Consider the following 12,835-nt stretch of genomic DNA (forward strand, 5'->3'; position numbering starts at 1 on the left):
ATAGTCATACTTGTGGCTATGATTTACTACAAACAGAGCAACATCAGCAAAGGAAAAACAAACATGGGTTGAAGTCCTAGAAATCAAGGTACAAGCTTCCAAGAGTCCTCTGTCACAACTATGTACTAGATAAATTGTACTAATTCCTTTAGGAACAAGTAGGGACAATACATGTGAAATGATGTCTATCAGGAAAGCTCCTTAGAAACTCACTCCCCAAGGCATTTATTGGGGATTGGTCACGTAGGCACCCTCTGCCTAATACTTATCAAAATTTCAGACTCCCAGAAGGAAAGCAGGGAAATGTTTAGCATAAAATATATTGTTTGTACAAAACAGGTACAGTGAACAGTTTTATCAATCCTAAAAATGGAGGGGACCCTCTCCAAATCAAAGTTCCCAGATGCCATTCAAGGATCCGCCTTTTAAGCAAGCCTGTCAAAGCTCCAAATTCAAGCCTGCTACATTAAATATTTTCTGCCCAGCTGGGAAATCAAAGAGACTAGAGCTCTGGTCCCAGGAAAAACCACATTTGTACAGATTATGTACAGTAAACCACTCTTATCAGTTCTGGAAATGGTGAGAACGCTCCTAAAACCCAAGTTCCCAGATTCCAAAGAGCTTGCTATCTTAGCTTTTTTTATTTGTTTGCATAACTTCCCAAGTCACTTTATGAGGCCAGCATTATCCTAATACCAAAGCCAGCAAATCCTCTCCAAATTACATACTTTATCTCCCTTGAACTTTAACATAAAAGTCTGCAAGAAAATATTAGCAACATGGAATTAAACAAGGTATAAAAATAATTTTACCATGGTGGGAAAGGTTTTATTCTAGCTGTGCAAGGTTGGTTGAAAAGTCAGTATTCAGCCAGGCTATAATCTCAGCACTCTGGGAAACTGGGGCAGCAGAATCACAAGTTAGAGCTTGCCTATGGGACTTAGGGACTTATCAAGATTCTGTCTCAAAATAAAAAAAATAGAAAAAGAACTTGGTATGTATCTCAGCATGAAGACCCTGGGTTTTATCCCCAGCACCCCCACACACAACAAACAAACAAAATCCCAAAACTCTCAATATTCAAACCATGTAATTTACCATATCCACACCAAGCTAAAAAAGTAAAATCATATAATGTATCACTTAATGCAGAAAAAGCATTTTACAAAATTCATCATTCATTCATGATAAAAAGCTCTCATCACAATATGAATACAGGTACTTCTCAAATCTATAAAAGTATCTACAAAAAACTTACAGCTAAACATCATACTTGTACTGATAAAAGATGGAATGTTTTCCCCCCAAGAAAGGGAAGAAAGGAAAAACGTCCACTTTTATTATTTTCATTCAATATAGTTTGGATATTTTAGTCAGAATAAGGCAAGAAAAAGAAGTACAAGGCATATGATTGTAAAGGAGAAAATAAAATGGTCCCCATTCACAGACAACATGATTTTCTATGTAGAAAATTCTACAGAACCTAAAATATAGGACCCCCTAAAATTAATTGAGTTCAGCAGGTCACAAGACACAAGATTAACACAAAAATTAATTTCATTTCTATAAACAAACAATGAATATGGAAGTGCAAATTTAAAACGATACCATTATAATCATGCTGAAAAAATGAAGTTCTAAAGTATAAACAAAACTTTTTCAGACTTATATGCTGAAAATTCCAAAATGCTGATTGAGAAGTCAAAGAAGTTTTAAATAAATGGAGAGGACATATCATGCTCAAGTATTAGAAGACAATATAGTGAAGCTTCCAATATTCTCCCAGATATAAAATTTGTGAAATCTGAATGTTATATGAATAGTACCCAAAGCCAGTATGTTAGTTTTGATGTTTACTGAGTCATATAAGATATTACCACTGAGAAAAACTGGGTTTCCGTACATGAGACTCTTCTGTAATAATTTTTACAACTCTCTGTGAATCTGTAATTATTTCAAAGTAAATTAAACATAATTCAGTAATGTAAGTCTGAAGGAGTAAGAATATTTTAAAACTCGCATTTATTACAAAATAGAACTACATCTTAGTATGGAAAATAGCCAATATACACAAAAGCCTACACTGCTGTTTATCATAGAAATGTAAATGAAAGTGACTATGAGTTCTTCATAACTGTATATGGCATATTTCCACACCCAAAGCGAAAAAGATTTGTTGCTAAACATCTATATCAGTCAGAATTCAACTAAAGGACCAGAACAAATAGGAAATAATTAATTCATTCAAAGCTGTTGTAAAATCTACAGGAAGAGAAAAATCGGGAGGTTGGAACCAAGAAGCATAGGCCAAAACTACACACACACACACACACACACACACACACACACACACACACACACACACACACGCCTGCCTGCCTGCGCGTGTTTTCCGATACCTCAGCTCTAGTTTAAAAGTTTTCGAATTGATTCAGATTATCCTGGATAATCGCCCTTACTTTAAACCAGCCGACTTGGAGTTTTAATTATATCACCAAAATAGCTCCACAACAACACGTAAATTATTATTTGATAGGATAACTGGGAGTTGTAAGCTAACCACATTTAAAGTAAAACAGCCACACGAATTTCATAAACCATTTCTGCTTGCAACTGGATAAACATACTAAGAATCACTTTGGATTTATTATCAAAGGTAATTTCTAACACAAACGATGTAAATCACTAGTGTCCGCTGAGTTCATAGACGAAGTCCCACGTAACAGAACTTTAGAATTGAAAAGCTTAGCTTGTATTTCGACTGAAGAAGCGTCTCGCCGAGCTGAGCTGCGGCTCCTCGGGAGGCGGCGCGCGGGGGAGGAGGGACGGAAAATCCACCTGGAGCGCGAGCGCCACGGGTGTTGGAGCTCTGTGGGCGGAGCTTCGGAGCCAGTAGCTTTTAGCGACTGCGCCCAGCCCGCCAGAAGAGCGCGCGGCGGGCAGACGGCGGGGAGCCAGTCGGTATGGCGAGCTCTGCAGGCTGGGGAAGGAGGGAGCGGTGGGGGAGGAAGGAAAGGGAAGAGGCGGAGCGTGGGAGCGCACAGTGTCAGGAATACAATAGTGCTCCGCGCCGCCTCGGCCGCCGCCGCTGCCGCCGCCGCCCAGCTGCCTGCCCAGGGTTGAGGCCTGACGGGGCCGAGCGGGCAAGGCGCGCGCGGGGGGGGGGGGGGGGGCCCTAGCGACTCCCGCGGCCCGGCGGAGCGGGCGGGAGTGAGAAGGGGATTAGGGGGCAGGTGCGAGGGAGAGGAGAGAAGAAAGCCGGTGGTTAAGGGGGCGGTTACCACCCCTGAGGGACTTGCCAGGCACGTTGCCTTGGCCCCAGTGTGGAGCCAGGAGGGAGCCGCGACCTAGCTGCGCGAAGGTAGGACCTAGAGGCCAGACGCGACGCGGGCGAGGTTAGGGTCACCGCACGCGTTAGGCAGCTGGAGTGGCGGCCTCGGGGAGTGGGAAGTGGGCGGCTCGGAGCACAGTGTCCCGCCCGGCCTCGCTGCTCTCCAGGTCGCTCCGGCTCCACATAGCGGTCGCCTGTGGCATCTCCAGAGCCTTTTGACCAGATCGTGTGTGAGCTGAGGTAAAGTGCCTGGTGGTCCTTCTACCGGCTGGGGCAGTGCCCGGTGGCACGAGAGGGGGGCGGGGGCAGACGCACGAGCTGAGCGGCAGCTCTTGGGCTGCACAGGCAAGGATTTGAGCGCCATAACTGTTGCGGCGTTCCCTCCGGTTTATCCTCTCGGCATCCCCCACCGTCCCTGTCCTCAGGGTGGTATCGGGGCTCGCTGGGCCAGACCTGTGGCGGGAGGGCTTGCTCTGTCGGCCTCCCGTGGCTAGATGCTGCAGGGAGCCAGGGTGCGCTCAGGCTGTTCGGCATTGCGTGACGGGAAGAACCGAATGCTAGGAGAGAAGCGGGGGTTGGAGTTGCAGGGAGCAGCGAGGCGCTCCAGAGAGCCAGCGTGCCAGCCGAGCGGGAGCGCGGGCGCCTTGCCGGCCGGCGAACTTTCCCTTCTCTTCCAGTCATTGTTTGGACTCTGTAAGTACGAAGCTGCAGAGCGCAAGGCAGTCCACGGGGTAGAAAAATCAGTCTGGACAGCTTTGCAAGTTATGGGAAAATTTTCCCACCGCCAGGCAAGGCGGAATTGTTAACTTTTCACTAGCTCTCGAGTTCTGGTTTCCTGTGCTGCGAGGTCCATAGATAACTATCTTTTAAAACTTCCAATCTTGTTCTCCCACTTTTTGTAGCAGAGCCATTGCTTCCACCAAGTCTGGCTTTCCAGTGTACTGGGCAACCTGCACTTACTATTTGTGAGGAGAAAAGGAGGCGCGGGATCTCGAGTGAGTGATCCTACCGTGGTCTGTGGAGGCATGTTTAAAAGCTTATATTGTTGTGCAGCCCTGATACATATATAGCTCGTAGGCTTTTGGCGAGAAACTTGTTTGGCCGCTCCTTTGGCTTCTCAGTTGTAAGGCAATCCATAGCCTTAGCTGTGCACGAGGGCCCGCCCCCACCCTGAGATGCGTTTATCTTTGAAGCTGAGGAGATCCTGGTCCCTGCCCCCTCTGAGGTCTGATTGTATAAGAAATCAAAACTGTTTTGACAGTGCTTCTAATGGCCTGAAGGGAAAGGCGACCTCATTCCTTGTATTCAGTCTAATAAAGATAACTGCTGCTCTCTAAATTCAGAAAGGAATGGAACAAAATTTAGGTAAAAACTGGTTACACAACCTCTTTGCTTAGATTGAGCAAACCAGAATCTACTTTCCTATAATAGGTCTCTTAATTTTAACCTACAACCACTTCTTGTCAGCCTGGGATTTGGGGTTGTAGGGATGGGGAGGAGAGAATTGTGGGCATTAAAACACTGTTTTATTTAGTTTAATACTTTCGTAACATCTGTAGACAGTGACAATATGGATCTCAGACTTCTTCAAAGCCTTTCAGTAGTGTAGTTCTCATGTTTTGGTACCATCATGAGTTTAATCTCTAGATAAGTGAAGAAAGATTTTTCTCTTTTGTGTTTAGCCTAATGTTCTATCTTCTTACCGTTTTCTGTTTTATTTAAAGTGATCTCCCATACTTGAACTCTAAAAGGATAATGCCCTCTCTTCAAAGAATACCTGAGATCTTTGGAAAGTGTTTCTCACTACCCAGTGTATATTAAGCTTTCAATATTGGTAGCTACCATCGTTGCTATCTTTTTTTTCCAGTTCCATTATTCTCTATACTTTTGTTTGCTAAAGAAGGGTGCAGCCCAGTATTTTTTTTTTTTTTGGAAGAGTTCTTTGCATGTTCTGGCTAATCAGCTGTATAATACTCAATATTCTGATTCTAGAATTCACAATTCTCTTCCACCTTTTCTGGGTCACATTGCTAGATTGGCAATGTGGTGTGCATTTTGGTCATAGGTAGGGCAAATGTGAAGAAAGATCTTCCACTCCTTGAAGTGTTTGTTGTTTGTAATCAGCTGGGAGCAGGAGCCTCCCTCAGGGCACCTGTCACCCATTCTTCTGGCTAGTGGAGGAGGTTCCCAAGGCTGGAGAAAGTGATAGTGCTGGCCAGTTGGCATAGCTGAAATGTGTGAGTTGCTGCAAGTTAAAGAACAAAGGATGTTAAAGATTTGTAGTTTTAGTATGTTCTTTAGTAATTATTTTTCTCTCTTTTGTGTTCTACCAACCATATCTGTTTCTGCTATAAGCTGCAAAAAGCCATCTCTTTTATTTTGAGGTCTGACTGAAGCTAAACAAGTATTTTGGAAGTTGGGAGTGGGAAGAAGGAATCATCAAGCATGAGGTGTTTGTGAAGATGTGACACTACAGAGGGTTATTAGAACCCTTGATCAGGCAGGGATGCAGAAAGCCAGGCTAAAACTGAGGTTGCATATTTTCATGGAACATAAATGTACTTACCTCCTCATGTAGCTTACACAGAACAGAGGCTGAGGAAGAGAGTTGTTATATGCTAGTTCACATTAAGAAAAATTTCTCATCAGAGAATGATTGATATAAACCCTTTGCTTGCTGCTTTATACATTAAAGCGGTGAGCATTCAGTAATACTCATCTGGCATTGCCTTAGCAAGTGTGTGTGTGGTGTTGGGGATTGAACACAGGATTTGGTATATTTGCTTGGCAAGTGTTATACTGCTGAGCTACATTCAGCCTCAGTACTCTCCTGAAATGAAGACAGTTGAGTAGCTCACAAGTTTATGTTGTTCCTGTTACAGTGACTGGGAAAGCTGAACTGTTCTAGTTTGTAGGGTAGGAAGGACCTAGGATAAGTGCTTAGAAGTAATTAATAAGAGGGTATAGCAAGTGATCATTACAGAACAAGTGCTGCTTTCTGTTTTCTGGAATCATTGTGACTCCCTCATGTTATTTTTGCCCCTTCCCTGTAAGTCTTTCCATAGACAGTAGCAGTGATACTTTAACCATCAGAAATGCCTCTGTGCTTCTGTTGGGAAAGAGCAAGAAAAGGGGTCCTGGGAAAAACACCTGATTCTATAGCTGAGCCTGGGAAAAGAAAGGTAAAAACTTAGAGGGCTGTCTAAACATGAAAGGAGGCTTGCAGACGTGAGAGGGTCTTAGGGGGTCCTGATATACCCTGAAGAGGCCTAGAATAGGGAAATGGTACTGGGGCTTTACCCAATAAGAATCTCCTTGGAAACTTATTAATACTATCCTTTTTTTATATTTTAAAAACTTGATTTTGATAAAATTATAATTATAAAAATGTTGCAAGATTGGTATAAAGACCTCACTGTATTCCCTTTACCCAGGATCACCAAATGTCAGCAGTTTGATTTCATTCACTGTATCATTCTTTCTGTTTCTTTTTCCAAATCATTTGAAAGTAACCATTGAGAGACTGATATTTGTCAAGGCCATCCTGGCAGAATTGTCTCAAATGCATCCACTGAGTATAGCAGAGCCCAGAAGTAGTCTACCAATAGTGTCAAAGCATACATTTGTAAATTATGTGGAATTCTTTGGTGTTAGATATAGAAATCATTATCAATTTTAGAAGTGTTTAAACATACTCCTCTTTTCTGCCATTCTTGTTGCGTTGTCCTAACTATACCAAATTTTAATATTGCTATGAAAATTCACTACCCAACTTTGCAGCCGTAATATATTCTCCAACATTGTTATTTAAGTAATTCAGCAAACATGTATTGAATACCTTATTTGCTAGGGGAGTAAGAGGTGAGAGAATCCAGGTGTGGCTTGTGCCTGCAATCCTGACAGGAGACTGAGGCAGGAGGATCCCAAGTTCCAGTGCTAGCCTGCACAATTTAGAGCCTGTCTCAAAATAAAAATGGTGGTGGTGGGGGTGTGGCTCAGTAGTAAAGTTCCCCTGGGATCTGAAGTGCAGATGTCTGGGAGTCATTTGGATGGACATAAATGTAAAAATTCATCTTCTTTGAGGTGTGCTGCTTTTAGAAGAGAGGGTTCATGAGTTAGGGAAGCCTTTTGTGTCCCACATCCCTGTGGCATCAGGCCAACTTGGATTCAAATTCTGTCAGTACTCCTTTATCTTGACCAGTTTTTTAAATTCTCTGTGTTTCATGTTTTTTCATCTGTCAAGTCACATTTCTCAAGGTGGTGCTGAGAATTAATTGAGGTAGTAGTTGCTCTGTAAGCATTACTGTAAGTAATGCTCTGTAAGTCATCTACTCTTAGGAAACTGCAGTATGTGGGGAAATAGCAGAAGTATTAGGTATTAAGGTAGGATTCAAGGGGATATTCTGTTTTTTCAGTAAATAAATGTCTAATTGAAGTGTGAGGCTTAAAAAGGCAAAGCCTAGGTAACTTGCCCAAGGTCACACAGCAAGAAAGATGTAGAATTCTGCTTGTGAGAGATACCAGCAAGGTTCCCTTGGAGCTTCAAGAATGAGCAGAAATAAGGTTAAAAGGTAGAGAAAAAAGATTACCAAGCAAAGGGAGCAGCAGGTGTTGTGAGAACACTGAAGTGGGAGAGAGGTGTAGAAAGGATCCACAGAGGTTTGCCTAGGATCTGGGGAGAGATGAGGTAGGCAGAGGAAGATTGACAGGGCCTTGTGGGACCTCATTAAGCAGTTTGTGTTTTATTCCAAGGACAATAGGAGGTTGCCAGAAGATGTTTTTTTTTTACTTTTCTTAAAGCACATAGTGTATGCATGCAGATGTGTGTGTGCATGTGTATGTCTGTGTGTTTAATCCAGAAAAGCTTCTAATAAAGCCTAAAGGAAAATGATTTAAGAAAGTTAGTTATTCAGTGTCTCATCGTGTGATACAATATAGGCAATGTTTTTGGCCCAGATGTTTAGATTTTTAAAGCAGTTTTTACTGTCAGTGTCCTCACAAAACCTACTGCTCCCTTTGCCTGGTAATCTCTTTTCTCTACCTTTTAACCTTATTTCTGCTCATTCTTGAAGCTCCAAGGGAACCTTGCTGGTATTTCTCACAAGCAGAATTCTACATCTTTCTTGCTGTTTGATCTTGGGCAAGTTACCTAGGCTTTGCCTTTTTAAGCCTCACACTTCAATTAGACATTTATTTACTGAAAAAACAAAATATCCCCTTGAATCCTACCTTAAGCAGTTTTTACTGTCTATCATAAAAATAGTTTTTGTGGTGCAAGAAGCCCATCCGTCAGAATGCTGCTAGAAAGAGGTTTAATTTGGCTCGTGTATGTCTGATGATTTTTAGACTGCGTTAAAGCAGCTCTTTTAGCTTTCACTGACTCCCTGCAAAGGAGTAAAAAAACCTGGAACTGGGAGAAAACGTAATTATCAGAAACGTGAGTTGCTGTTCAGTGTTAGAAATGGAACTGCCGAATATGGCTTGTTTAAATATATAATGATAAAGATACTTCAGAGATTAAATAGAAATTTGTCTTTTGTGTATGTGTGCATGTTGCACACGATCTGTGATAGCAGACCACACATTTGTGAGAATCTGGAAAGACAAGAAATTTTCAGTACTTTATTTTTATTCAAGTATTGGAGGTTTTCATGTTTGAATTTATTTTTTATGTACAGAGTAAACTGCACAGGACGAAAGTCAGTGTTCTCTTCCCCTTGCCATATGCACTGGGCCACAAACATTTACTTTTAAGTATCTTGTGACAATTAATTTTTATGGGGAAGAGGTGGTTGGTTGATATCTGGATGATCTAGGTTGGGCTCATTAGTGTATCTGGTAGTTGACAGGCTGTTTGGTCTAGGTAGGGAGTCTTAAACTTAGTTGGCTTGTCTCCACTCCACATGGTCTCTCCTTGAGCTAACTTGTTAACATGATGTTCCTACTCTAAGGAGTAGCAAGTGAGCAAAAGCACCAGAGTACAAGCACTTTTCAAGTGTCTGCTTGTGTCACATTTGATACTGTTCCATCAACTAAACCACACAAGTGGGTCCATGATCTAGTCTGAAGCCACTGTGGGAGAGGACCATTTGAGGGTGTGGATACAAGGAGATGCAAAAAAAAATAATTGGGGACCTAGAGGCCAGGAAGTTTAGCTCAGCAGGTGTAAGTGCCTGCTTGGCAGACGTGAGGTCTTGAGTTCGATCCTCAGTACCAAAAAAAAAAAATTGAAAAATAGGAGCCATTACTGCAGTTGTGCATAATAATTAGTACTCAATGTTAGCTCTTTTGATAAATTTTTAACATTAAGTACCCATTTCTGAATGAAGTATATTGTAGAGATTAAGTAATATTGATATACCATTAATAATATCTTATTTTGTATTGGATATAAAGTGGAATAATGCTGTTTTAGGAAGAAACCAAAGGGAGACTTCTAGTTTGGATGTAGGCTCAACAGCTCACTGATCTTGTATAGCTGTTATCAAAGGAGCCCCTGGGTTTTCTCAATCCCTTTTCAAGCCTTATTAGAAAACCCTAGTTTAACTGTACTGTAGGTTTTGTAGTTAAGCAAAAAGACTTACTTGGGGATTTACCACCACTTAAGAGATGAAAGATTTGTAGCTTCTTTTGAAACCTTTATGTGTTTTATAATTTTAAGAGAAAAAATTCTTATTTGGGCATTCCAAAAAAGGCATAAGAGTCTCTGTAGATGTTTTATTTGACCAAGAAAAATCTACTTATGGTTGCAGTGAAGAATCCAGCATTGTACTATGAAGTGAGTGGCCAGGAACCACCAATTTGGAGCATCAGCTTTTGACCTTTGCTCAGGAAGATATCAGAGGTAACATTCTTCACATAACTAACACAGACTTTACAGCAACACAAGACCTGAAATGTATTACATAAAAATATAACTGGGCTCTATAAAGCACAGGTGGGAAACCCATCTTATACATCTTAAAGAAAATTACTTGATGGTAGCATCTTAGCTTATCTTTAAATTCCTGACATTTTTAAAGTCAGTAACTTGGAAAGAGCCATCAGAATTTATAAACACACATATAGTTTGAACCAGAAAACACTTCCAGGAATTTATTCAACAAATACTTGCATGTTAATTAAGTATCATTTACAATAGCAGAAGATTAGTAGTACCTTAAGTGTCAATCAAAGCTTGGTAGACAAGGTTTTACCTTGATATTGGGGGATCTCCAACATGTACAGAGGTGACAAAAAGCATGCAATAGAATAATGTGTATTGTATGCTATGTTTTGTATAAATGTTTATAAGTACCATTTGAATTTTAAGCTATATGAATGTATTTTTCTATTTCAAAAACTAAATACACTTTTTTAAGAGATGATTTATGGTGATGGCTATGTAAACTTTCATGGGCTCCTTCCCCAGTTGACTTTGTCAGTTATTCCTGTTCAAAAAATATCCAATCAATATTTTTCCTTAGAAATTTCTCATCGTGGTATAGTTCTGATTTCTTTTTTTGATGATGCTGGGGATTGAGCCCAAATCCTGGCTTGTGCTAAGTGTATGCTATGCCACTAAACCCTGAATTTTTAACTCTAGTCTTGTCTTTTTAAGAATGCCCTATATGTGGAATCATAATATATAGCTTTTTTAGTCTGACTTACTTTATTTGATTCATCTGTATTATGTAAACTAATAGCCTGACCCTTCTTATCACCAACATTCTGTTATATGTGTACTTTGTTCATTCACCTGTTGAAAGCTGTCTTGGTTGTTCACGTTTTTTGGACAATTATGAATAAAGTTACAGTAAGCAATAGCATATAGGTCTTTGTGTAGATACAAGTTTTCATTTCATTTGTATAATACCTAGAACTAAGGTTGCTGCAACTCCACTATTTTGCATTCTCACCAGCCATGAATGTGATATATATGTTAAGGTTCATTCTCTTGTATGAATATTCGATTGTCTCAGCATCATTTGTTGAAGAGATCACTTTTTTCCATGGCATTGCTTTTGCACATGTATATCCAATTCTGGGATCCATGATGCATTAATCTGTGAACCTATCAGTTTCCATTTATACCCTCCCCCTCTCCTGTGTGTGTGTGTGTGTGTGTGTGTGTGTGTGTGTGTGTGTGCTGGGGATGGAACACAGGGCCTTGGTTATCCTTGGCAAGTGCTGTACCACTGAGCTACATTCCCAGCCCTAACACACTATCTTGATTACTATGGCTTTATAATAAATCTTGAAATCAGGTAATAAGAGTACCTTGGCCTTTTCTTCTTTTTTGTAATTATAGTAGTGAGAATAGAGCACTTCTCCCAATTGTGGGAAACATTCTGCCTCTCACCATTAAGTATGATGTTGACTGTAGGGTTTTGTTTTTTGTTTTACATTTTATCATGCAGCAAGCAGTTAATCTAGCAGTCTTGAGGATGCTATTTTTAGAAGACCTGCTTGCAAGACTGGCCCATAGTTGATATATGGGACACTGACTTTTCAAGCATTTTTAAAAATAAAAGATTATATTCTACCTTCATTTATTTTTACAGTGACCTTTATTTCTTTTCTTGTAGTTACCTTTAACATTTCTTTCAGAGCAAGTCTGATGCCAGTAAATTCTATTTTTATTTACATGAGAAAGGTTTTATTTTTCTCCCAATTTTGAAGGACATTTTGTTATGGTTTCTGATAAGATAATGTACCATTAGTACCCTTTTTCTTATAGATAATGTGCCTTTTCCTCCCTCTAGCTAACTTCAAAATTTTCTTTTTGTCTTTGATTTTTAGCAGTTTGAATGTTACATCCTAGGTTTGACTTTAAAACTTTTTTCTATATTTATTCTGCTTGATATTCTCTGAAGTTCTTACATCTATTGGTTGTTGTCTGTTACTAATTTTGCAAACTTTCGGCCATTTTTGCAAGTAATTCTTCTGCCTCCATCTTTCTTTTTTCCTCCATAAGATTCCAGCTAGAAGTTTAAAACTATTTGCTGTTGCCTCACAGTTCTTTAAATGCTATGCTTTATTTTTTTCTCTTGTCTCTTTTAAATTTTTTAATTTTTATTGACTGGTTAAAAAATGTCTTCCGGGTCACTTTTTTTTCTTGCCTGCATCAAGTGTCCTGTTGAGCCCATTAGGGTTTTTTTTTTTTTTTTACTGTTTCTTTATTTCTAGTATTTCCATCTTATGTATATGTATATGTATATGTATATGTATATGTATATGTATATGTATGTATTTCTACCAGGGATTGAATTCACAGTCTCACACTGCCATAACCTCACACTTGCCAGACAGGTGCTTATGCTGCTGAGCTAAATACCTGGCCGTCCATTTGATTCTTTCTTACAGGTTTAATTTCTTTGCTGAAGTTGTCTGTCTGCTCTTTTATATTACCTCCTTTTTCCACTACCGTCTTGAATGTATAAATCACAATTCTCATTACATTTCTGATAATTGTGGTGTCTGTCTTTTACTGAGTTTGGATCTGATGATTAGTGACTTGGAATA

The 12,835-nt window shown here is 40.1% G+C and overlaps 1 protein-coding gene across 8 annotated transcripts in view; it reads left to right on the forward strand.

The window, feature by feature from the left end:
- The first annotated feature begins 2,903 nt into the window (after positions 1–2,903).
- Jade3 (jade family PHD finger 3) overlaps positions 2,904–12,835 on the forward strand; it is a 136,352-nt gene continuing 126,420 nt past the window's right edge. Inside the window, exons 1-2 of one of the 8 annotated variants that reach the window (XM_063245774.1) lie at positions 3,233–3,361; positions 10,084–10,175. The gene's annotated coding sequence lies outside the window, so the exon portion shown is untranslated. Of the gene's footprint in view, positions 2,962–3,225; positions 3,572–3,639; positions 4,025–4,057; positions 4,327–10,083; positions 10,176–12,835 lie in introns of those variants that run through there. The other 7 variants (XM_063245772.1, XM_063245771.1, XM_063245770.1 and 4 more) reach the window with 7 other exon arrangements.

The sequence above is a fragment of the Cavia porcellus genome, unplaced genomic scaffold, assembly GCF_034190915.1.
Source record: "Cavia porcellus strain 051 isolate PalLab524CR breed Dunkin Hartley unplaced genomic scaffold, mCavPor4.1 scaffold_3, whole genome shotgun sequence".
In the NCBI taxonomy this organism is placed as follows: Eukaryota; Metazoa; Chordata; class Mammalia; order Rodentia; family Caviidae; genus Cavia; species Cavia porcellus.